Below are 23013 nucleotides of genomic sequence, written 5' to 3'. Positions count from 1 at the left end.
CTCAGCCTTGTCTTATTAAACTTAGTTTGGCCTTTTAGAAGCAGAATCCCAGGTACACATGTTCGGGATCTGGACCAAAAAAACAAAGCTGAAGCTCATGCGCTGACCCTGCATCTCATTTGTTTTTGCAGTAAATCTACATTAGCCCTGTTCCCAGACATCGGTGATTTGTGAGGGGGATTTCCCTCTGTTTAAAAGAGAGAGAGAGAGAGAGAGAGAGAGAAAGAAAGAGAGAGAGAGAGAGAGAGAGAGAGAGAGAGAGAGAGAGAGAGAGAGAGAGAGAGAGAGGGAGGGAAGGAAGGAAACAGAGAAGTGAGAGACAGAACGCCTCCCAGAGCGAAATGGAGCTTTATGTAATCCCCAGTAAGATCAGGCATGACGTCAGGATTTTTGATCCAAAGCATATTTACCGCACCTCACCGATGATGTCACACTTGACCCTTGACCCTGATCTCATAGTCTCTAAGCTGCAGATATGTGTTCCGGGTGAAACATGCTCCCACGCACTAATGCCCCGGGGCTGGATGTGATGAGGTGATGAGGTGTTGAGCTCATGTTCACACAGGGACCCTGAACAGTATTCAGTGGGACAGGGAGTGCTTTTTACACCAGGTGGACCTCTACAGTAAAAGCATTCATTTTCATTTTCCAATTATTACAAGATGCTTGAATAAATCCCAGAAAGTACTGTTTTTTCTGTCCTATTATCCAGAGATCTGCTGTTATTTTTTAAAGATTTCCAGATAAGGAAAATGTTTTAAAAACAGATAGTGCAAAGTGCACTTACATCATGTGCTCATTAATTTAAGTGTATTTCTACATTATGGCCTGGAATTGCATGTGACCGCAGAGTAAACATCGCAGTAATCATGTTGGGTTAGAAAAAAAAAACAAGAAAATATTGAGAAAACACAAACAAAAACCATGTGAATAGTTATCATGCAGAAAAAACTGCAAAACATGATACATGTTATTTATATCTGAATTTTATGTGACGTTTAATGTTAATTTTTACCGACTTGCCATCAAGAAATGTGTTTAAATAAATCACTCTTTCATTTTATTTTATTCTGAAAACCAGAATGGCTTATTGATTATAGTGCATGATATTTATTTTTGGTTTTTAATTTTATAGAAACAACTGAGATAATGCTCAAGTAACCATATGAACAATTTGTAGCTTAATTTTTTAAGAGTTATGAGGAAACAAATCATACACCATGCCCTGGTTTGATAAACAGCTGTCCCAATATCAGAAATATCATGATTTGGTGCTTTTCAGACTTTTATTTACCTTCAGACTCACTTTTATTTATTCTCTATTATTTTCTAATATCACTGCATTGGGTCATTTCTTTATTTTCTTACTTTTCCCAGCACGTATTTGGTTGTAAAAAAAAAAAACACCCAAACTAGTAATAAACAAAACAATATAGTTGTGTTGCTTAATATTTAATCCCAGCAACTAATAGCACAATACTAACATATATTAAAACAGACTAATGGTTAACATTAAACATTTAACTGGTGACATGATTTAGTTTAATGTAAGATGTTTCAAGTGTCAGTACAGGCATTTAAAGGGGCTTTGAGGTTCCCTGCTTTCACATAGGACAAGCCTGTTTTTTTTTTTAGGAGACAGTATGAAAAAGTCTGACTGTATATAGCTTGTACATTGTAACAGGAACCTGTTTCACAGATGTTGCCTAACATTAAATATACCTTAATTGTTTAAAATCTATAACATCTTTCTTGAATTATGCATAAAATTGTTAGTGTTGGTGAGTTGCTGGGGTGTGAGAGGAATCCAATATTTCTGGATGTGCAAATGAAGGAAAATAAGCAGCCTCAAAGTGGTAACAGTATCTCTAGTTGTTGTTTAAGTTAACCAGCCATTTATTTCCTCAGAGGTAAATAAAAATGCACTGCCTTCTGCCTAAACCTTTGTTTTTAAATTATATTTACCGTCTGAGCTGATTTTAGGAAAATGTGAACAGATGCCAGACATGAAGTGAATACTGAGATTCACGTCTGCATGTTTTTATTACAAACCACATTTTTAAAGGTGTGTTTGAAAAGGTTTAAAAAAAAATTACAAACCGCATCTTTAATGAAAGTAAATTATACAAGGGTAGTGGGTGTATCTAATCTAATCAGGACTTTCAAACACATTCTGCTGCCACTTAAGTGTTAAGAGGTCTGATCTGGCATTGCTTGTATGACGTGGGTCTTGCATGTTAAACCGCATTGTTTCCATTATCAAACCGAGGCGCACTCATGATTTCCATGAGGTCGGATCCATGCCTTTTTTGGATTTTGAGAGCGTTTCTGGTTCTGTGGTTCAATTGTGTACAAGCAAAGGATGCTGTCAATATTGAAAATAACGCAGGCGTTAATGGATCAGTGTAACATGTTAATTTGCTAAACCATTAACAAGGTTCACCTTTGGGAAATCATTGACTCATTATTACGATCATGAGTAAGCAATTCGTATGCGCTGTCATCCCGGCATGTCCAGATCTCTGCTTATGCGAATAACGATGGCCTAGTGGAGCAGGAGGTGGAGGAGGAGGAGGAGGAGGAGGAGGAGGAGGCAATTTGGTTTTATGACTGTTTCTGGTAAATGTAATTCACACAAACGCTTGTTCAGGGCCTCACACGTTTGTGGGATGCTGATGAAACCAGCGTGTGACTCAGTGGATCTTTAACAACTCGTTTAGTGTTTGCGTTATTAATAGTTATTATAGGGGAACAGCCAAGCACTCCTGTGGGCGCTGCCTTCATTTCAAACCTCAATTTGGTGTAATACATCAGCGTGGAGTTTACACAAAGACTGAGTATCACATAAGTTTATATAAGCAACAGTTCAAAACTGTGATGACCTGTTATGTTTTCTTAAACAACAGCATTTCAGTTGACCATTTGTGTGGTCTAGATAATTGAACAAACTCACAGACGGTGCGATATACTACTACTATTGCTGCATTTATTACCTTTTTACACAGAAACCCTGCACTCTGAAGATTTTAACTTTTATTTCCTATTATTATGTATAGAAGTATATTAGGCCATTCATAACTACTTCAAGGCCATTGTGAAAAAGTATTTTTTTTTAACTCTCTCCCATAATATTCCTATTAAATACAGATTTAAAACATTGTTCAGACGGTTCGGAAGAGCAAATAAAAAAGGACTAAGATCTCAATGGCAAATTAATGCTGCAAATCCTCCACATTTTAGATCAGTGGTGATTTATGGAACTCAAATGGCAGCCGGAGCTTTACTGTCTAAAATTATATAAATGTATTTATGGCAGTGGGATTACATTTAAAAAACATGTCTCACATTTAATTCACTCAATTAGCATTGTCATGTCATTTCTATATTAAACTCAACTGATATTAAAATGTTGGGACCAACGTGAACCCTCATTTGTGTTCCAGGGTGTATATCCACTTCATGCCCAGTTTTTCCAGTTCTGGATAAATTTGCTTGCTGATGATCTGTACATAAATGAACCAATGTAACCGATTTTGAGGAGTTTACAATTAAAAGAGCCAGGATATTTGCTATACAGAAGAGAGTGGGACTTAGAGAGCATGGACTAACAAAACTTTATATCATATTTATACTCGCATTTGATGAACAGAGGGGACATTTTTCTGATATGCAACTTGGGAACCAAAAAAATGGTCAAAAGATAGAGACACTCATTATGGTAGTTTTATATATATAATTCCTCAACAAAAAAAAAAAATCTCTTACAATGTTATTAAAAAAAAAAAGACTTGTAAATGGCAGGAATTCTCACAAGTGTAAAGTTCTCTCTCCACAATGTAACCAGGCTTTGTGAGATACTTTAACTTGTAAACAATAACCATTAACATCTATAATTTTCTGTAAACGATTAGCGGTAAGACACATCCTGGTTGACGGTTGTTAAAAGACTCATGAATGCCATTTTATAGTCTGTGATACATTGATTCTATGTAATGGGTCAATAATGATTAAAGGCAAGGACAAGGAGTGTGAGAGAAAATAGAGTGTTTCTCCTAAGCCCTGGTTGTCATCTACAGCTACTTTAAGTTGATATTTATGGAGATTTTTGCTAGTGTACTCTTGGGAAACACCAAACAGTATTACTTAATCACTTATCTGCATAACAACACTTGCCAAAACATCGCTTTAACTCCGGTCGCCAATGTTGGATGGCCAGAGGTCGAGATCTTAGCATACTTAGCACTACAGACTGTTTGCTCATCTCCTGTTAATGAATTCCCTGAATTATTACGGTATTGGGGTGCGCACTACAAGCACACAACATTTAAATATAGCCATGGATTCTGCCTTGGTGTGCTGACATACAAATCCTCATTGGGATGGCAGTCAGGCTAAACTGGGAACACAAAAGAGTGGCTCTTGCTAGCCAGGCATTGCTAAGGCAATTGCTGTGGGACATAAACAGACTCGAGGCCACAGTATTTTAGCTTCTCCTGTTTGCAAATGTCCACCTGCCACCCTCTTTCACCGAGCAGCCAATTAGATCAGGGCAAATATTCTCTTTATGACTGCTCCATTCCATGCTAGCACAACACATTTCCCCCTTCTAAATTTCAAGATCAACTCAAGTCTCTTATGGTTCCTTTTCCTTATCTTGTTTGAAAGACACAGTGAAAGAGGACTCACAAACAAGTAATGAAGAAAGACACTAACACATTCTTGCTATTTCCACCCCCTTAAACTGCTGGGAGTGTGTCTAGTTAGCAGCAATAAAACAGGGTTGTGACAGGTGCTGGAGTCTTTCCAACCCCCACTATCGTCGTTTTCTGTTCCTGTAGGAAAATTCCTGAGAATAGGATTTAGATCAGTAAAAATGACTAAATAAGGGGATAGTAACATGAACAGAGCCATAATCTTCTTTTTCGGAGAAGCTTTTGAATTAGCATTAGGCTCCTCAGTTAGCCGATACCATTAGGGAGAACTTCAAGGTTGTATCTCCTTTTAGCTTCACATGTCCTCAAGTTTCTGTTGCTTTATTCTGTTTACATGCGCTTGGTTTAAAGAACTTATGCGCACATGCTAAATCTTTATACTGAAGTAAATCTTTATTTTCTGAATGCCTGATTTTGCTATGGTAATTAGCAACTCTGAATATGTCTGTTATGTAGACCAGTGGATCCCCACAAGGTCAGGAGTCATTATGTTGTCTAACTTATTTTTTTGCCCAAAGAAAAATGCAGCATTACTGAAGCTGCTAAAAATCGAGGACACCTAATGTTTATCTCCAAAGCATTTCTCAACTAGATGGAACTAGATTACAGTGTCTTAAGCAAATCCCTAAAACCTGGAGAATTTCAAGGGCCCTCTTTCAGAAACTACCATTAAAGATAAGATGATTTGGGTTTTTTTTTTAACAAATACATATTGCAAAAGGAAAAAATCTAAACTTTCCTCATTTACAAGTGTATGTTATAGCATTATGTTGAGTTGAAAAATAATAACTACACAATTAAACTCAGGAATGCACACTGGAGGTTAGATGTATACTAAATGTGCTATAACTAGACAACTACATTTGTAAAAAAAAATAAAATAAATAAATTTAAGAATTAACAAAACAAAGCATTGGTGAGAACTGAGAATTGGTAAAAAGAAACTCTTACCAGAATGAGTCCTCTATCCTCTCCCAAAAAAAAAAAAATTACAGCTTTACCTCAGCCAGTTACAAGTGCTTACATTGGAGACTCATTCAAAAATGACACACAGAAAATTCCACTATTAAACGTTTACACAAGTCCTTGTATATGTTGGTAGCATAAAAATATGCAAAACTATAAATGGGTGAATAAATACACAGCCATGACTTGCAGTGAGAGTCAGATCTGACTAATCAAAATTGAGAATTCAACAGCACTCTGGTATAATCTCTGTCTTAATAAATGTAATAGGAATAAACCTGATTGCTAAAAGCATAATTTCTGAGGTAAGTTATTTTCTGGTTTTATTTTTCTCTGTTACACTTTTAGATTCTGATAATTGTACTTCACTCTCTTTTTGGACTGTCTCAAATTTCATTCAATTTCATCAACTTGTTTCACACTTCACACCACTTGTGTGATGCTTTCCAATTTCGACTGCTATTAATAAATAGGACACACACGGACACACGGACACACACACACACACACACACACACACACACACACACACACACACACACGAACACACACAACACACACACACACACACACACACACACACACACACACACACACACACACACACACACACACACACACAGCTGGCACTCTGAGCCTAAAACATCATGGGTGAGTCCAAGTTACATTGTCTAGATCATAAATCTAGAGTAAGCCTAATTACTTCCCAGCCATCTGCTCAGTGCTTTCGTCGCTTAGCATTTATCTTTAGGATCAGCATGACATGAGAGACATCATTGGATCTCATATGACATATGGTTTGATGTCTGGAATGCAAAAGGAATTTAACAGTTTTTCTACCTAAACTCAACTAGGGTTTGTGTGTTTATTACTGACAGAAATCCTTTTCATGGGCTTAGAAAAAAACCAAACAAATAATATAATGCTTACATAAAACTCAAAGGAAGTTTAGGGGCAGTTGTTGAAGTTCATCAATACGTTACACTATAACAGTAAAGGTCTTAGGATGAGTTGGACTTGAGAGGAAATCTTAGCAATGCTGTTCTTATACTTTACTCTGTAGGTTTTGTGGTCTCCATCTGCAACCAGATCCACACAAATACATTGGTGACGCATAACCACAAATTCTTTCCTCTAAAAGAGTTTTGCTTTATTTAGTAATAAGTCAATATTACAGATTTATAGCTTAATTTAAAGTTAAATTTGATTGATGAAATCATGAAAGCATCTGCCCCTAGACTTCAGATTTGGACTAAAATTGCTTGCCATTGTTTTCTCAGAACAGGGATGTGTGTAAAAGCAGTTGTCTGTGTTAATACATATGGTGTAGATAATGTAGATGGAGTTTGGGTTAAAAAATGCTACGCATTCCTTGAATATTAATTAGTTTAGATGAATTTAAAACTACTGCTAGCAAAAATACAGCTACTTAAAACATCAGACGTTTCTGTTCACATGTATCTACAGGTTGTATGTGCAAGTTGTTTGCACATAATTGTCATAAATTGTGTACATATGTAATATGAAGTCATAAATCATCTCAAGATCTAAGGTGTTAGAAGTTTAAGGAAAAACCCAAAAGTATAGCATAACGTAAGAGCTGTCCTCCACATGAACGTGACCCTATTACAGGTCACCTACAGTGGATGAAGGGCCATAACTCCAGAGCGGGTATAAAAATAGAGGTCATAAATGCAGGCCTGAGTTGGAAAAAGGCTCCGGAGTTACTGTACTTCATTACAGACCAAGCGAGTAACATGGATAGTTGTATAAGAAATTGGTTCATGTTTCATTTCTAATGGCCTGGAATAAGCGAAATGTAAAAGGGAGGGGAATGAGTTATGGAGTTGAGTGAATGTGATCAATGAGTAAATGCGAGTGATAAGTTGGGGGGTTTATCTCAACAGACAGAACCATCCGTGTCCAGAGGAGTGACATCACTGGCCAGATGTACTCTTCAAGCAGGCTGGTCTCAAATGCCTTTCTGCTGGGATGGAAATGAGATCACTTCCCTCATAAAGTAAATGCAGAGAGAGCAGAAAAAGAGTGAGGGGAGGAGAAAAAGAGCAAGAAAGAAGGAGAACAAATGCCGACTATGTCCAGTGTCTCCACTACTTCTGTCGGCTTTTTGGAATTATCTTCCACTGCTCTCAAGGGTTACATTCAGAGTAAATTTCTCCAAATATCTCATGGATAGTCGAAGCCTCTGACAGAAAAACAGATATTACAGCATTCCCATGATGCCTTTCTGGGATAATTTAGAAATGTTTGGAAGGACAAATTGTAAAAAAGAGGTCATCGTGACATCAGTTTTTTTGTCTAAATGCATCTTCATTGTGTGTGTGTTTGTGTGTGTGTGTGTGTGTGTGTGCGTGTGTGTGTGTGTGTGTGTGTGTGTGTGTGTGTGTGTGTGTGTGTGTGTGTGTGTGTGTGTGTGTGTTATGGTGACCAAGATATTTTTTTTTGCTTAAAAAAAAAAAGAAAAAATGTTTGCTTCATTGCTAACATTTTAAGAAGCAACCGCACACACACTGAAAAAAGACTGATGGGATTGCAAGGTCTATATGCATACTGTTTACTGTGATTTTAGGATTTTCTTTAACAGATTAATTGTAGTTATAGATGTATCTTTTCGTGCAAATGCAGTCAATCAGCCATTGTCCAACGCTTTACTTAAGATTTAAGCTTGTCATATATATACAATTTATGCATAAAAATGACTAAAACTCAGAGATAAAATATACAGCAGAATGTTTGTCCTCACAAATCTCTACTGTAACACATTATAGAATTAATTTGGGAAAAACTCTAAACCAATATAACTCTGTCCTGCCTGTTATGTTGCTATGAGCCAGGCAGTTTTTGTGCTGTTGTTTTTCTCCCTCAGTGACACGGCCAAGCAGAATTAGGCTGCTGATCTCATGGGCCGAGCCGCTTATCGCTTAACTCTCAGCTGTGACGCCGGCTCTGGCTACCGTTTTAAAAGAAATCATGGTGTTAGTCATTCCTGAGGGTGAAAGAGGTAATTAGGATACATCTGTAAAAAAAATTTAAATAAACAACAATCAACAGGCCTATGTGGTTTTGTAGGGAAAGACAGTAAATTGTTAGGATTTAATTTATTTCATTTTGTCAAAGAAATTACATCAGGAGTGTACAGTAATAACTTGTAATGCTTTCTGCAACCATGTGAAGTGCAGACCAACTAAAATATAAGGCATTGTATATTCAACATACCAAATGACATAGTTGATTAATTAAAAAAAAGTGAACTTTGCCAACATGAAATATAGAGTGAATTGCATGGAAATCTGAGAACCCTATGTAGTCCAGAATATTTATATTAAGAGCAGAAATATGTGGATTTCTAAGTCCACTAGGGAGCTAGCTGTTATTGTGTATCCTGGGCATATAGCTTGTGAAAGCAAAGTGAAAAACACACTTTTCAATGGCCTGTAGCTTAACCTAATGGAATGTAGTTATTTAAGGCATTTTTTTATACAGACTTGAAGAGCAGACTTTGCCTACCTGTAACCCATTAAGAAGCTAAGCATTGAAGGAAATTCAAAAACTATTTAAAGAAAATTTAGTCAGTCAGCATAAAGAATATGCTGCTTGAATGTTGCATGGAAAGTGGCTAATGTAGGTACATCTATCTCCCTTAAAACCTTTTCTCTACAAAAAAGCACTTAAATCTCACTCAAAATAAATAAAGCATGGTTGTAAAGATGCAATAAGTGTTAACATAGCAAAGAATGTCTATATTCATTCACAATTGTTAGTGGGGCTGTTAGCTCACTGGTTAAAATGGTGGACTTCTGCTCAGAAGGTCATGAGTTCAAATCCTTGCCCCCCAAAAAACTGCCACTGCTGGGCATTAACATCTCAACTACTCAGTTATATAAATGAGATTATTGTAAGTTGCTATGTATAAGGTCCTCTGCCAAATGTCTTAAATGTGAATATATATATATATATATATATATATATATATATATATATATATATATATATATATATATATATATATATATATATATATATAAAAACCACCACTACAACCTCAAGCTTTCCATTGCAAGTGCACCTTGGAAAATTTGATTGTCCAAGATGGCTGCCCCCATAACAGTCGTGTTTTGATAAATACTAAAGCTTGGTTTTGTTTATTTTTACTGAACATTATACAGCATGTTATCAAATGACTTGATGTGGTTAACGGGTTACATATTGAATAAAAAAACATTACATAAAATAAATTTTTAAAGTATACGCTAATTGTCTCTATTTGGGGACATTATTGTGTTCGGCTCCTATGCGTTACAAATTGAATTGTTTAAACATCTCCAAGGAGATTGTAGTGCTGTGGGCAGTGTTTGAGTCTGACTTATAACATTGTCACTGTATCATTTCCTTGTCAAGGCTGACAGCATACCTCTCACTTTACTCTCCTGGGTGTGATGCTGAGCTCTCCGAGATGTAATCCATTAAGGCAACGTATGCAAGCACTTCCTGAGCAGAGACTGCTGAAACTTCGAATTGCAGCCAGAAAGTTTTGAATGATTGCTTTTCCTCAAATGTTGGACTCTGCGCATAACTCGCATGAGTTGTACAGCAATGAGTCAATGCACACATGTTACAGTTTTGGTGATTATCATTCCCATAGACATAAATCAATAATGAACAAGGGAAAGAAGAAAGATTAAAATGCTGAATCTGTGCAGACATGTCAAAGACATGTATTCCCACTGGATGTGGGAAAGGCACTGTTGCAAAAGTGAAAATGTTTAGTAATCATTTTCCCCACAAGGTTTTTGCTCAGTTTTATGACACTTCACATGACACATGACACTTCCTTATACTTGGGTTGAATATCAGACACAAACCAACACCAGAGAAATGAGAGCAGTGCCCTACCTTTCAACAATGGTCCTTAAGGATGAGTGCTTACAGAAATCTAAAAGAAATCCTCAAAAATAAATGTCAGTCCTTTCTCTGACTTCTGCTTCAGTTGAACAGCCCAGAATGACACACCATGTGAAAGAGATCTCTTTCCGTCCCTCTTTCCTCCCTCTAACTCCCTGTCTGTGTTTTGTCCTCTCTCAAACTCTGAGAGCCAGCAGAGACACTCTGACATGCTTAGAAGGAGACGAGAGAGAAAGGGGAGTGTGTCGAGAGAGAGAGAGAGAGAGGGAGAGAGAGAGAGAGCGAGAGAGAGAGAGAGAGAGAGAGAGAGAGAGAGAGAGAGAGAGAGAGAGAGTGGCCAATCAGAGAAAGGAGGTGGTCAGATATTCTCTATCACCACCAGAACTTAAAAATTTAAGCTCAGAGCTCCAAGTAAGCAAAGTCAGAGAGAGCCAAGCAGACTGTAGGTAGATTCCCACTCCTCCTTTTTGTTCCACAGAGTGAAATTAAAGTGGTGGACGAAGTGTATGGACCAAATCTGTGTCTATATTTAACCTGTGTTCTCATTCACTCATTGCTGTTAGCAGCTGAGCAGATTGCGGCCGAGCTTTCCAGGCCCAGCTGACAGCTGAGCTCTCAGACTCCCCCATAAATACAGAGATCATTCCAGCTATGCCATATTATACCCCCTGAAATGGACCTGGTAAACACTGGCACAAGTTTATCCCAAAACCAGGGCTGTGTTCACATTAAATGTACAGTGCCAGGCTTTATTTAACATGTTTAAGACAAACATAGATCATCTTGTGCTATAGTATAGCCTCCTTTATGTTAAATGATCAAAACTGTGTGTTGGGGTTATGTTAAATATACAGAATCAAACTCAATTAAGAGATGAAAGCCATGTTTGTTTGTTTTTTTTATACTAAGGACATTTGGACCATCCAAAAGAAGCATCCAGGTCAGAACAGGTCAGAGCTTTTAAATGGGAAAACAAAATGTATTATAGTTAAAAAAGAAATGAATACAATATCACTAATATTTGACAGGTCATATTCATGTTTCTCACTATTTTTTAACAAAAATTAAGTGACTATAATATGATATCCTTGATCACCTTAACCATTTCAAAACAGAACAAAAAACACAGCCAGTGTTTTAATTTAGCCAAATTTTAATTATTAATATTCTATCAAAGCATTCACCAGAATGTTTTTATTGCCACCTTCACACCTGTCTCATTTCTTAAATCGGATTTCTGTAAAGCTGCTGTGTGGCAATGTCCATCGTTAAGAGCGTTATTACCAAACTGAATTAATACTTACATGGTTCTCAATAAGGTCTTTTTTGGTAAAAACAGCCCCATAGGTCATTCATGACACGTAACACCAGGGATTATATGTCTTTTATGTATAATTATCTTTTTTTTCAACCCAAAAAAGAATCAGTCCCGCAGGATCTATAACCTCACCAAATCCCATGTGAACCAAATAGGTCACTGTATATTCATCACTCTATTTGCCCCAGTTTATAATTTTGTACCAGTGTTTAATCTGTAAAATCCATTACTACAAAAAAATGAAGATGATCTCACACCACATTTTTTCCACTAAGAGATCCCATGCCATGATAACGTCCATCATCATACAGAGCTTTACACGGCCTATAAAGATGCAGCAAGCAACTTTTACAACACCCTCACTGAAGTGTGACTTATCTGGCAGGACTTCAAACATTCACACCAACACACCTCAGGTTACCCTCAATGAGGTCACTGAATGTGTGTTTGCGTACACGGATTGTTAATGAGGTGCTAGAGGCATTAAATGCATCAGGCATTAAAGAGGTCATAAAGGTAAAAAATTCAAAATAATGACCAAATTAGCATTGTTAGCATTGGTGCAGATTGCATGTCTTTTCCATTTGGCTCATTTTAGATAAAATGTAAACATATGTGAGGTGGCCAAAAAAAAAAAAAAAAACAACAAATATATTTTTCCCCACCAACAATATACTAGGACTGTTATTCTTTATGGAAACATGCTATGGAAATGTTTTCATATACCATGCTTTGGTCTACAAAAGTGATGTGTAAGGAGCCAGTTTATCAATTTAAGCAGTTTTATCTCATTTTCACTTTTGTGAGAGCAACTTATTTCAATTCATAAAATCTTATAAATGATCACACAAAACATTTCCAACACAGGATTTTACCTCCAAACTGCATTTAGTATATGGCATGCTTTGAGGAAAAAAGTGATCCAGCCTCACACTGAACCCACACAGCTCTGTAATGTCAGAAAAGAAGAGATATACTGTATACAGCGTTTATGTCCAATAAATTCTGTGTTTAATATCATGTTTGCCAAGGTTATATTTATTTAAAAAGAACATAAAATTAACTAAATAATGAGTCACACTGGATCAACTGCTGCTCCTGTATCCTCCAACACTCCAGCCCAATCTTTACATCACTTCCAATCATTATCATTCTACCTCGGTAAGCCTGTTCCTCATTAACCAACATTAGACTTTCTGTATATCCCATTGCCACTTCACAAGCTTTTTATGATGTTTTTCCTTACCACCTTCCTGTAATGCAGAGCCGGTTGATATAAATGGGTGAGCGGTACTAAACCCCCATTAGCTGTTCAAATATAAAATCTATAATCAGATGGTTTGTTGCAAAGAAATCAACAGCGACTGAGAAGGTGCCTGTGAAATGCAATCGCTGGTGTAATGAACAAGAACAAATTGAATTGCATTAGAGGGGAAGCTAAAAGTACACTGTACGGCCAAACGTTTGTGGACAAATAACTCCTTTAACACCCTTACTAACACCCCCATTTTGAACATCACATTTGAGATTTATTCCCCCCATGTTGTCATAATAACCCCCACTCTTCTGAGAAGGATTTACAGTAAATCTTGGCTATTATTCAACTACATGAATATTAGTGAGGTCATCCAATGATGCTTAGGAGTGCAGCTGGTGTTCCAGTTCATCCGAAAGGTGTTCAGTGGGGTTGCAGTCAGGGTTCTGTAAAGACCATGTCAATTCCTCTACACTAACTTTTGCAAACTATGTTTCAAGGGGCTTGTTTTGTGCACAGATCATTGTGATAGTGGAATAAGTTTGAGATTCTCAGTTCCAGTGAAGAAAAATGCTACAGTGTACAAAAAATGTAGACGTAATTTTGTGCATTTCATTTTAGGATATACTTTTCTGGCAACAGTTTAGGAAAAGAATACATAGTATGGGTGTGAAGGACAGGTGTCTTGATATTTTTGCCAATAAAAAGTGGATAGACTACAGTAAGGGCTCATTGTCTAATCCAACTACACATTACACAAAAGAACAGATAATACATTTGCAAATGTTTTTGTTTCCTTTACCATACATGAAGCTCATCGAACATTTGAGTTTCAGTTTTTTTTACCGTGCTGTGTTTGCCTGTTCGTTTCCCCTGGATAATATAGATTTGTAGCCATGAACTGCTGCTGTAGTCACAAAGACGTTAATACAAATCTATTCACAATACACTGAATCTTTTTTTGAAAGCAATGACTCTTATTTACTTATTAAGGAGGAAGCAATGCAAGAAAGAAGCCAGCTACCCAAAGACAATTTGCTATGTAGCACTGTGGCTGCTCAAAATAAATGTGTAACATGGTAATATATGCATTTTATTTAACATGTGTTGGGTCTTCATGGTGGGGCATGGGGGCACTTTTTCTCTACCAATATGGATCTTTTTAAACAGTTTGCACTTTAGAATCCAAATGGTTTGGTATGTCTATGACAGTATGTACCATAATGAAAAAATCCAACCAAAACTATAGGTGGGTTTTGTATATACTATTAATAATACTTTCATATTAGTAAATGGGATGAATAACAAAAATTTACTTGTGAAATGATATGATTTTAAAGGCCTTAGAGGAATGACAAAATGTAACCCCGCAACATGAGATTCTCAGTAATGCACTATATAGCTAACCAAAAGTTCCCTAAGATGACGACAGTGAAGACTGTGGTGCATTAAGCAAATGCTGGAACTGGGAAAAAAAAAATGCATCTGGCCAGCAGTGTCATGAATATTTTGCCTGTTACAAAGCAGAAAATATTCTTCCTTTGTCTATTTGAATACATGAAACGTTCTCTCTTCCATCTGCCGTAAAACTATATACATATTTATAAAGGTTTATTGCAATGGGCTTCAGCATTATAATAACTAATTTTGTAACTAACTGCTGGTATGGAGACATACTTGTGTCTGTTCCCTTTCATTTTTGAGTAAAGTCACTATTTTAATTCTAACTTATTTAATAGTATAGTAGCAATATTTGAAAATGCCATGGCCTTGTAATGGCAGACATGTTTCTGTTGAGATTTCTACAAATAATTGTGATATCGATTTTTTTTATATTCTCTCAGAAGAAAGAACATTTCACATATATGCTTGTAAGATTTTCATATTTTTGAAAATGTGACTGCAATGACAGTAATGTATTTTTGCGCCATTTGACTCGGTGGTATGTCACTTTGACATAAACACTTTAAAACACTACTGCATCAGTGATCATTGTCAGCGGTGCAAAAGCATTATGGATGGTATAGCAGCTGACAGTACTTGCTTTATTCCAGGCTGATCATTCCTGATGACATCATCCTCAGACATACCCTTTGTAAAACTTTAGACTCATTTCAGGGAAAAGTCCTGAGCTGTAATGAGTCAGGTGATTAAATTCTGAGCCTGTCTGCCTGTGGGTTTTTTTTTTTCCCTTTTTTCTTTTTCAGAAATCCATCTCAGCCAAAAGTTCAAACTCATAAATTGAAAGCATTTAATACACTAAAATTGTAAAACATGACTATTTTGGCTTGGGTGATCATTCAGGATTTGGCCCATGGATCTGGAGTAATAAAAAGAAAAATTGAATTATTGTATTGTAAAAGATGCCATTGTGCTTTTCAAATGGATCTGTAATGATACAGTACGTGTAAGAGTAGACATGAAGACTCACCATCTGAAGCTTTGGATGTCTTTATCTGGTTAAAAAAACCCTTTCTTGCTTCAGTGATTATGTTTCCCCTGGATTCTATAGATTTGTATCCATGAACTGCTGCTGTAATAATGAAGACTTTAATACAAATCTATTCACAAAACGTTTATATTGAACCTTCCTTAAACACAATGCCTCCCCGTCACTTATTAAGTATGAAGTAATGCAAGAAAGATGCTGCTATCGAGGCTTCAAAATAAATGTGTAACATAGTAATATGTGCATTTTATTTAGCATGCGTTGGGTTTCATGATGAGGCAGGGTAGTGTGGGGTGATAAGTTTTCCTTACTTTGGTTTATGTGTAGTGGTGTGAGAAGGGTGGGCCCGTCTTGGGTTGCTGCCCAGGGTCCCAGGATTTCTTAATCCATCACTGCTGCCAGGAGAGAATTAATAGCACTCTGATATCATTTTGCAGTCTACATTAGGTATAAATAATAATCTTTCCATGCTCAGGTCACATGTTAAATATTTGTTCCTTTAAGCTTAAAACCTCAAATTAGCAAGTCACAGAACAACACAATTTGATAACAAACCAGTTTCATACTTTTAATGGTTCCTAATAATAACGTATTTTCAAAATGCTAATAGTTCAATAGTGCTGAAACAATGCATTTTTGTTTAAAATAAAGCATACATACTGTAGATCTCAATACACTATTTCATGGTACTATAGAATAGAATATGTTCTGATATGCAGCTTCTATGTTCATCAGTTCACTTCAGACACACTGACCACGGTTTTTATTTAAGGGGGAAAATGTAATAAAATGTTGGTGTGCACCTGTGGCCCATCACTGCAGCTTTAATTCAGATCTCTATAACTCCTCCAGCATAAATCTACTGTAACATCTGCTTGCATTTATATCAAAACATTTCAGCCTGATGTCTATGTTCCTTTGTGAAGTATTAGTGAAAGGATTCTTCCAACATCAAACATCCACAAAGCCTGGGAAACTGGAAATCAAACTGGAGTCAGAGCATTAAAGAACAATTTGGCTGACACAATTTTTTACTTAGAGATATACAGTATCACACCTTATATATATATATATAATAATTTTTTTCTCTCTGCACATTCTTGGCATTCTCTCAGTCAGCCTTGTGAGGTATTAATATTGAATTAACGGTTTTCCAAAAATCTTGATACGTTCCCAGAGGTGGTGAGTGCTTGTTGGCTGCTTTTTCTTCACTCTCCAGTTCAACTTATCCCAAATCATCTCAATTGGATTTATATTAGGTGATTGTGGAGGGCAGGTCATTTAACAGTGGCACTCCATCACTTTCTTGGACAAATAGCTCTTACATATCCTAGAGGTGTGTTGGGAGTCATGATAGTAAATGATAGTCGCACGAAGTGCAAACCAAATGGGATGGCATATCACTGCAAAATGCTGTGGTAGCCATGCTGATTAAGTGTGTCCTCAATTTTGACTAAATCTTTAACAGTGTCACAGTAAAGCACCCCCACACCATCACACCTCATTTTCCATGCTTTACTGTGGGAACCACGCATTTCCATGTACAGTGGGTACGGAAAGTATTCAGACCCCCTTAAATTTTTCACTTTTTGTTATATTGCAGCCATTTGCTAAAATCATTTAAGTTCATTTCTTTTCCTCATGAATGTACACACAGCTCCCCATACTGACAGAAAAACACAGAATTGTTGACCTTTTTGCAGATTTATTAAAAAAGAAAAACTGAAATATCACATGGTCCTAAGTATTCAGACCCTTTGCTGTGACACTCAAATATTTAACTCAGGTGCTCTCCATTTCTTCTGATCATCCTTGAGATGGTTCTACACCTTCATTTGAGTCCAGAAATTTTTGATTATACTGATTCGACTTGATTAGGTAAGCCACACACCTGTTTATATAAGACCTTACAGATCACAATGCATGTCAGAGCAAATGAGAATCATCAAGGTCAAAGGAACTGCCTGAAGAGCTCAGAGACAGAATTGTGGCAAGGCACAGATCTGGCCAAGGTTCCAAAAAAATTTCTGCAGCACTAAAGGTTCCTAAGAGCACAGTGGCCTCCGTAATCCTTAAATGGAAGACGTTTGGGACGACCAGAACCCTTCCTAGAGCTGGCCGTCCGGCCAAACTGAGCTATCGGGGGAGAAGAGCCTTGGTGAGAGAGGTAAAGAAGAACCCAACGATCACTGTGGCTGAGCTCCAGAGATGCAGTCGGGAGATGGGAGAAAGTTTTAGAAAGTCAACCATCACTGCAGCCCTTCACCAGTGGGGCTTTATAGCAGAGTGGCCCGACGGAAGCCTCTCCTCAGTGCAGGACACATGAAAACCCGCATGGAGTTCTCCAAGATGGTGAGAAATAAGATTCTCTGGTCTGATGAGACCAAGATAGAACTTTTTGGCCTTAATTCTAAGCGGTATGTGTGGAGAAAACCAGGCACTGCTCATCCCTTGTCCAATACAGTCTCAACAGTGAAGCATGGTGGTGGCAGCATCATGCTGTGTGGGTGTTTTTCAGCTTCAGGGACAGGACGACTGGTTGCAATCAAGGGAAAGATGAATGCGGCCAAGGACAGGGATATCCTGGACGAAAACCTTCTCCAGAGTGCTTTGGACCTCAGACTGGGCTAAAGGTTTACCTTCCAACAAGACAATGACCCTAAGCACACAGCTAAAATAACGAAGGAGTGGCTTCACAACAACTCCGTGACTGTTCTTGAATAGCCCAGCCAGAGCCCTGACTTAAACCCAATTGAGCATCTCTGGAGAGACCTAAAAATAGCTGTCCACCAACGTTTACCGTCCAACCTGACAGAACTGGAGAGGATCTGCAAGGAGGAATGGCAGAGGATCCCCAAATCCAGGTGTGAAAGACTTGTTGCATCTTTCCCAAAAAGACTCCTGGCTGTATTAGATCAAAAGTGGGCTTCTACTAAATACTGAGCAAAGGGTCTGAATACTTAGGACCATGTGATATTTCAGTTTTTCTTTTTTAATAAATCTGCAACAGTGTCAACAATTCTGTGTTTTTCTGTCAGTATGGGGTGCTATGTGTACATTAATGAGGAAAAGAAATGAACTTAAATGATTTTAGCAAATGGCTGCAAAATAAAAAAGAGTGAAAAATTTAAGGGGGTCTGAATACTTTCCGTACCCACTGTATATTCACCCTCTCTACGTCTAACAAAGACACAGTGGTTAGAACCAAAAATCTAAAATTTGGACTGTTTAGACCATAGGACAGTTGTCCACTGATCTAATGTCCTTGTGTTTTGCTTGTTGTTCTTCCGAAGTAAGGCTTTCTTTGCCACAATTTGGCCTTAAAGGCCTAACTCAATAGTGTTGAAATATGTCTGTCACTTGAACTCCAAGAAGCATTTTTGTAAATTCTGCGGTTCCTGAAGCTGGTAATTCTAATACGTATTGTTTACAGCAGAGGTAGCTCTTGAGGTACTGCCTGTTTCATCATATCGTTTGATCATTTTGTTGACTGCAATTGGGGAATACATCTAAAGTTCCTGAGATTTTTTCAGCTTGACTGACCTTTATTTCTTAAAGTAATGATGATGTCTTTTCTCTTTACGTAACTGAGTGTTTCCTGCCGTTATATGGATTTGTACAGTAATTGTAGTAGCTTTAATAGGACTGTTGCCCCATTGTCACCAACAATGGCTGTACATTGTGTCACACACCCAAACACAACCTTCCTAAAGGCAAAACAAACAAATTTATGACATGCACAAGACATGATAACATTCCACAATATTTACTGCTGATAGACTGAAACACTGTGTGCGTGTGTGTGTGTGTGTGTGTGTGTGTGTGTGTGTGTGTGTGTGTGTGTGTGTGTGTGTGTGTGTGTGTGTGTGTGTGTGTGTGTCAGACATTCCTGGAATCCCAGCATATCGTTATAACTGTCACTTAATTACATTGAGCTGAAGGTATGTACATGTAGATGAGTATAACTTGCAGAACAGAGCTCATATTCAGAAGACACGCTGAGAGGCACAGAGACTCGATTCACACAGAGCCGATGGGAACCGCAGTGTGTAACGTGTGATTGTGCGTAATGCATGAGCGTGATGAAGAATGTGTTTTTGTCAGCAGAGATAAAAAATTCAATAAAATAAAATGTTGAAACTCAGAGGAAAGTATTCAGACACTATTGTTTTTGTATACAAATGCAGATTCAGTGAATATATATACACTTATGATAACACACACATTGTTTGTTGACTTTATACTTTTAAATATGAACCAAAAATGTTCATTAAGAAGCAAAATGTGTAAAAGAAAGGAAAAGAAGCCTGTTGAAAAATGTCCCCATGACAAATCATCTTTAGTTCCACAAGGTTATTAAGGTTCCTCTGATCAGAGGTTTAAAGAGAACCAGAAAATCCTACTTGAGTAAAAGTATACATAACTTTCTGCAAAACCTATTCCATTAGTCTGTTAAAAGTCACCAATTCCAATATGACGAGCAAAAGTCTTAGAGTTTCTGATTTGAACAGTAGTTGAGTATTTGACTCTTATTGAACAAAGCCAAAAATAGTTGATTTGTGAAGTTTATTTCTAAAATACAGATCAAACTGTACACCTCGACACTGCATTACCCAAGAGCAACACAACAGCTTCTTTAACATGCCAGAATAAAACAAAGATCAAACATGTTAGTGAAAAAAAACAGACAAAATAGTAAAGCAAACTTTCAAAAAGGGTCAATCTTCAAAGAACAAATGAAATATCATGTCACAAAGTAGAAGATTCATTAGCATTCAATAAAATGGTGATGGCGATCAACTCTTCTGCAGAATAAAACAGCTGTGGCAGATAAGGCTGCCATTCAAAATGTAATTGGTAATGGTCATTGTAAATTAAATTATATTGGAGTAAAAACGTACTAATACCAAAGTACAATAACAAAGGACTTTTTCTTAGATACTTCACACCACTGAAGCTGATGGACTCACTATTTCACTATTTCACAAATAAATTGTAAATGGTATTTGAATCAGGATATTTTCTCGGGCATGCCAGGGTTTGAGCTACATCGGAGGTATGTTTCAGGGCACATACTGTATTAATTCTGCTTAGTTTGAGTTTCTTGGTTGCTGAGATTCTCTCTTCTCTAATATGTCATGGTGCATTGTCCAGTCCATGTATCACTAGCATTTGCAGAGAAACAGCTTCATATTATAATACTCCCACCTTTATTCCTTACTGTGGATATCATGCTTTTGGAATCATGCATGCAACGCTTCTTTGTCCAAACATAATGAAATGAATTATTGTTGAAAGTTATATTAATGTTTTAACAGAGCAGATTTTATTGTTCCAAAATCATCTCAATTTATTGAAATTATTTTGTAAGTACGCATATCTGTGCTCCTTTTCCAGAGGAAATGTTTGGATCTGCTCACTAGATGGCGCCAGTGTAATCTTTTTTTAAATAACCAGGGGTGGACAGTAGGTTTTTTTCTTGTATCTGTATCATAGTACATTGGATACTTCAGTATATTTTAATGCAAATACTTTTGTACTTTAACTTAAATGAAGGTTTAAAGGGAGCACTTTTACTGGAGTGATATTTTACCTACTGCATCTCTTTTACTCACGTACATAGTTTGTGTACTTTAAGCAACGCTGGAAATAAGCCCTGAAAGTCACCGAAAGCCATGTATATATAAATGTGTGTGTGTGTGTGTGTGTGTGTGTGTGTGTTGTGTGTGTGTGTGTGTGTGTGTGTGTGTGTGTGTGTGTGTGTGTGTGTGTGTGTGTGTGTGAGAGAGAGAGAGAGAGAGAGAGAGAGAGAGAGAGAGAGATTTTATTAAATTGTGATGCTCATCATTATAGCTATGACAATAAATGTGTAAGTTTTATATATATATATATATATATATATATATATATATATATATATATATATATATATATATATATATATATATATATACACACACACACACACACACACACACACTTATTAATTGCAGTAGTAAAGTCAACTAGGAATAAATGTCATGAAATCAAAACAAATCTCCACAATCTCCTAAATCTAGTGGAACATCTTCCCAGAAGAGTTGAGGTTATTATTAAATGAGAACTAAATGTGAAATGGGATGTTCCAAAACCACACATACTATTGTTATGGTCAAGTGTCCACCAACTTCTGTCTATATTCTAAAGTATTTTCTTAGAGTTCAATTTATTTATTTAATTATTTAATTCCTTTTTTTTTTTTTTTTTTTTTTAAATAGCATCTATTTGAATAAATAATCACACTTTTACATGTGGGAAAAGTTTAAGATTACAGTTTCTGCTGTTTGCCGACATTTATTTAATGCATGGATTAATTTTGCCAGCTCCATAGTGTATGAACATAGGCACATTTTTAGTTTCTAGACTAGTTTTTTTCCGGAAAGTTTTATTGCTTAGGTAAAAACTACTTTTATACATTTATACAAAGAGAAATGTAAAAGAGTTATGTTTAAATAAATTGGAGTGATATTTAAGCAGGGTATTTGTATTTTTACTTGTGTGATAGAAGCGTATCTGCAAGAGTGAAAGGGAAAGTTTATAGGACGTGATGTCTGGTTTAGAGACAGTGACATTGAGTAAAAGACAGGAGGTGGAGCTGGAGGTAGCAGAGCTGAAGATGTTGAGGTTTTCATTGGGAGTGATGAGGATGGACAGTATTAGAAATTAGTTTATTAGAGGAACAGCGCATGTAGGACGTTTTGGTGACAAGGTGAGGGAGGCGAGATTGAGATGGTTTGGACATGTGCAGAGGAGGGACATGGGGTATATCAGTAGGAGAATGCTGAGGATGGAGCCACCAGGAAGGAGGAAAAGAGGAAGACCAAGGAGAACCTCCTCCTTTGTCTTGGTCTCCTTGGTATGGATGTGATGAGGGAAGACATGCAGGTAGTTGGGTTGAAAGATGCAGATGTAGAGGACAGGGGGGTATGGAGACGGATGATCCGCTGTGGTGACCCCTAATGGGAGCAGCCGAAAAAAGAAGAAGAAGAAGAAGAAGAAGAAGAAGAAGAAGAAGAAGAAGAAGAAAAAGTAGAAGATTTGTATTTTTACCTAAGTACATAATTGGTGTACACAAGAACTGCCGAAACTAGGGCTCGCAGGAAAAAGTTGGCCCGTGGTGACCTCTGATGTGGCCTGCCCTGTCAAATATCAGCAGAGCAAAAAAATGGAAACAAGGGAAAATGTTATCGATACAAATCTTCATTTCAAATTTAACGTTTAATACAACATTTTTTGCTTGATTTTTAAGCTGAAAAAATGTGAATTGAAATGAAAAGTAAAGAATATAAGTGAATTTGACACCAGGCAATTTGGACAAACTTTTGAAAAAACAAGGAGCAGCTTCATGTCT

At 36.9% G+C, this 23013-nt stretch overlaps 1 protein-coding gene across 5 annotated transcripts in view; it reads right to left on the bottom strand.

The window, feature by feature from the left end:
• Positions 1-11073, bottom strand: part of filip1b (filamin A interacting protein 1b) — a 36465-nt gene extending 25392 nt beyond the window's left edge. For 3 of the 5 annotated variants that reach the window (XM_083562440.1, XM_083562438.1, XM_083562439.1), the window contains exon 1: positions 10593-11073. The gene's annotated coding sequence lies outside the window, so the exon portion shown is untranslated. The remainder of the gene's footprint in view (positions 1-10592) is intronic. The other 2 variants (XM_083562441.1, XM_083562437.1) reach the window with 1 other exon arrangement.
• Positions 11074-23013: the final 11940 nt, after the last annotated feature.

Source organism: Silurus aristotelis, assembly GCF_946808225.1.
Source record: "Silurus aristotelis genome assembly, chromosome: 15".
NCBI classification, from domain to species: Eukaryota; Metazoa; Chordata; class Actinopteri; order Siluriformes; family Siluridae; genus Silurus; species Silurus aristotelis.
Note: the sequence above shows the minus strand (reverse complement) of the source record. Positions and strands in the feature narration are given on the sequence as shown.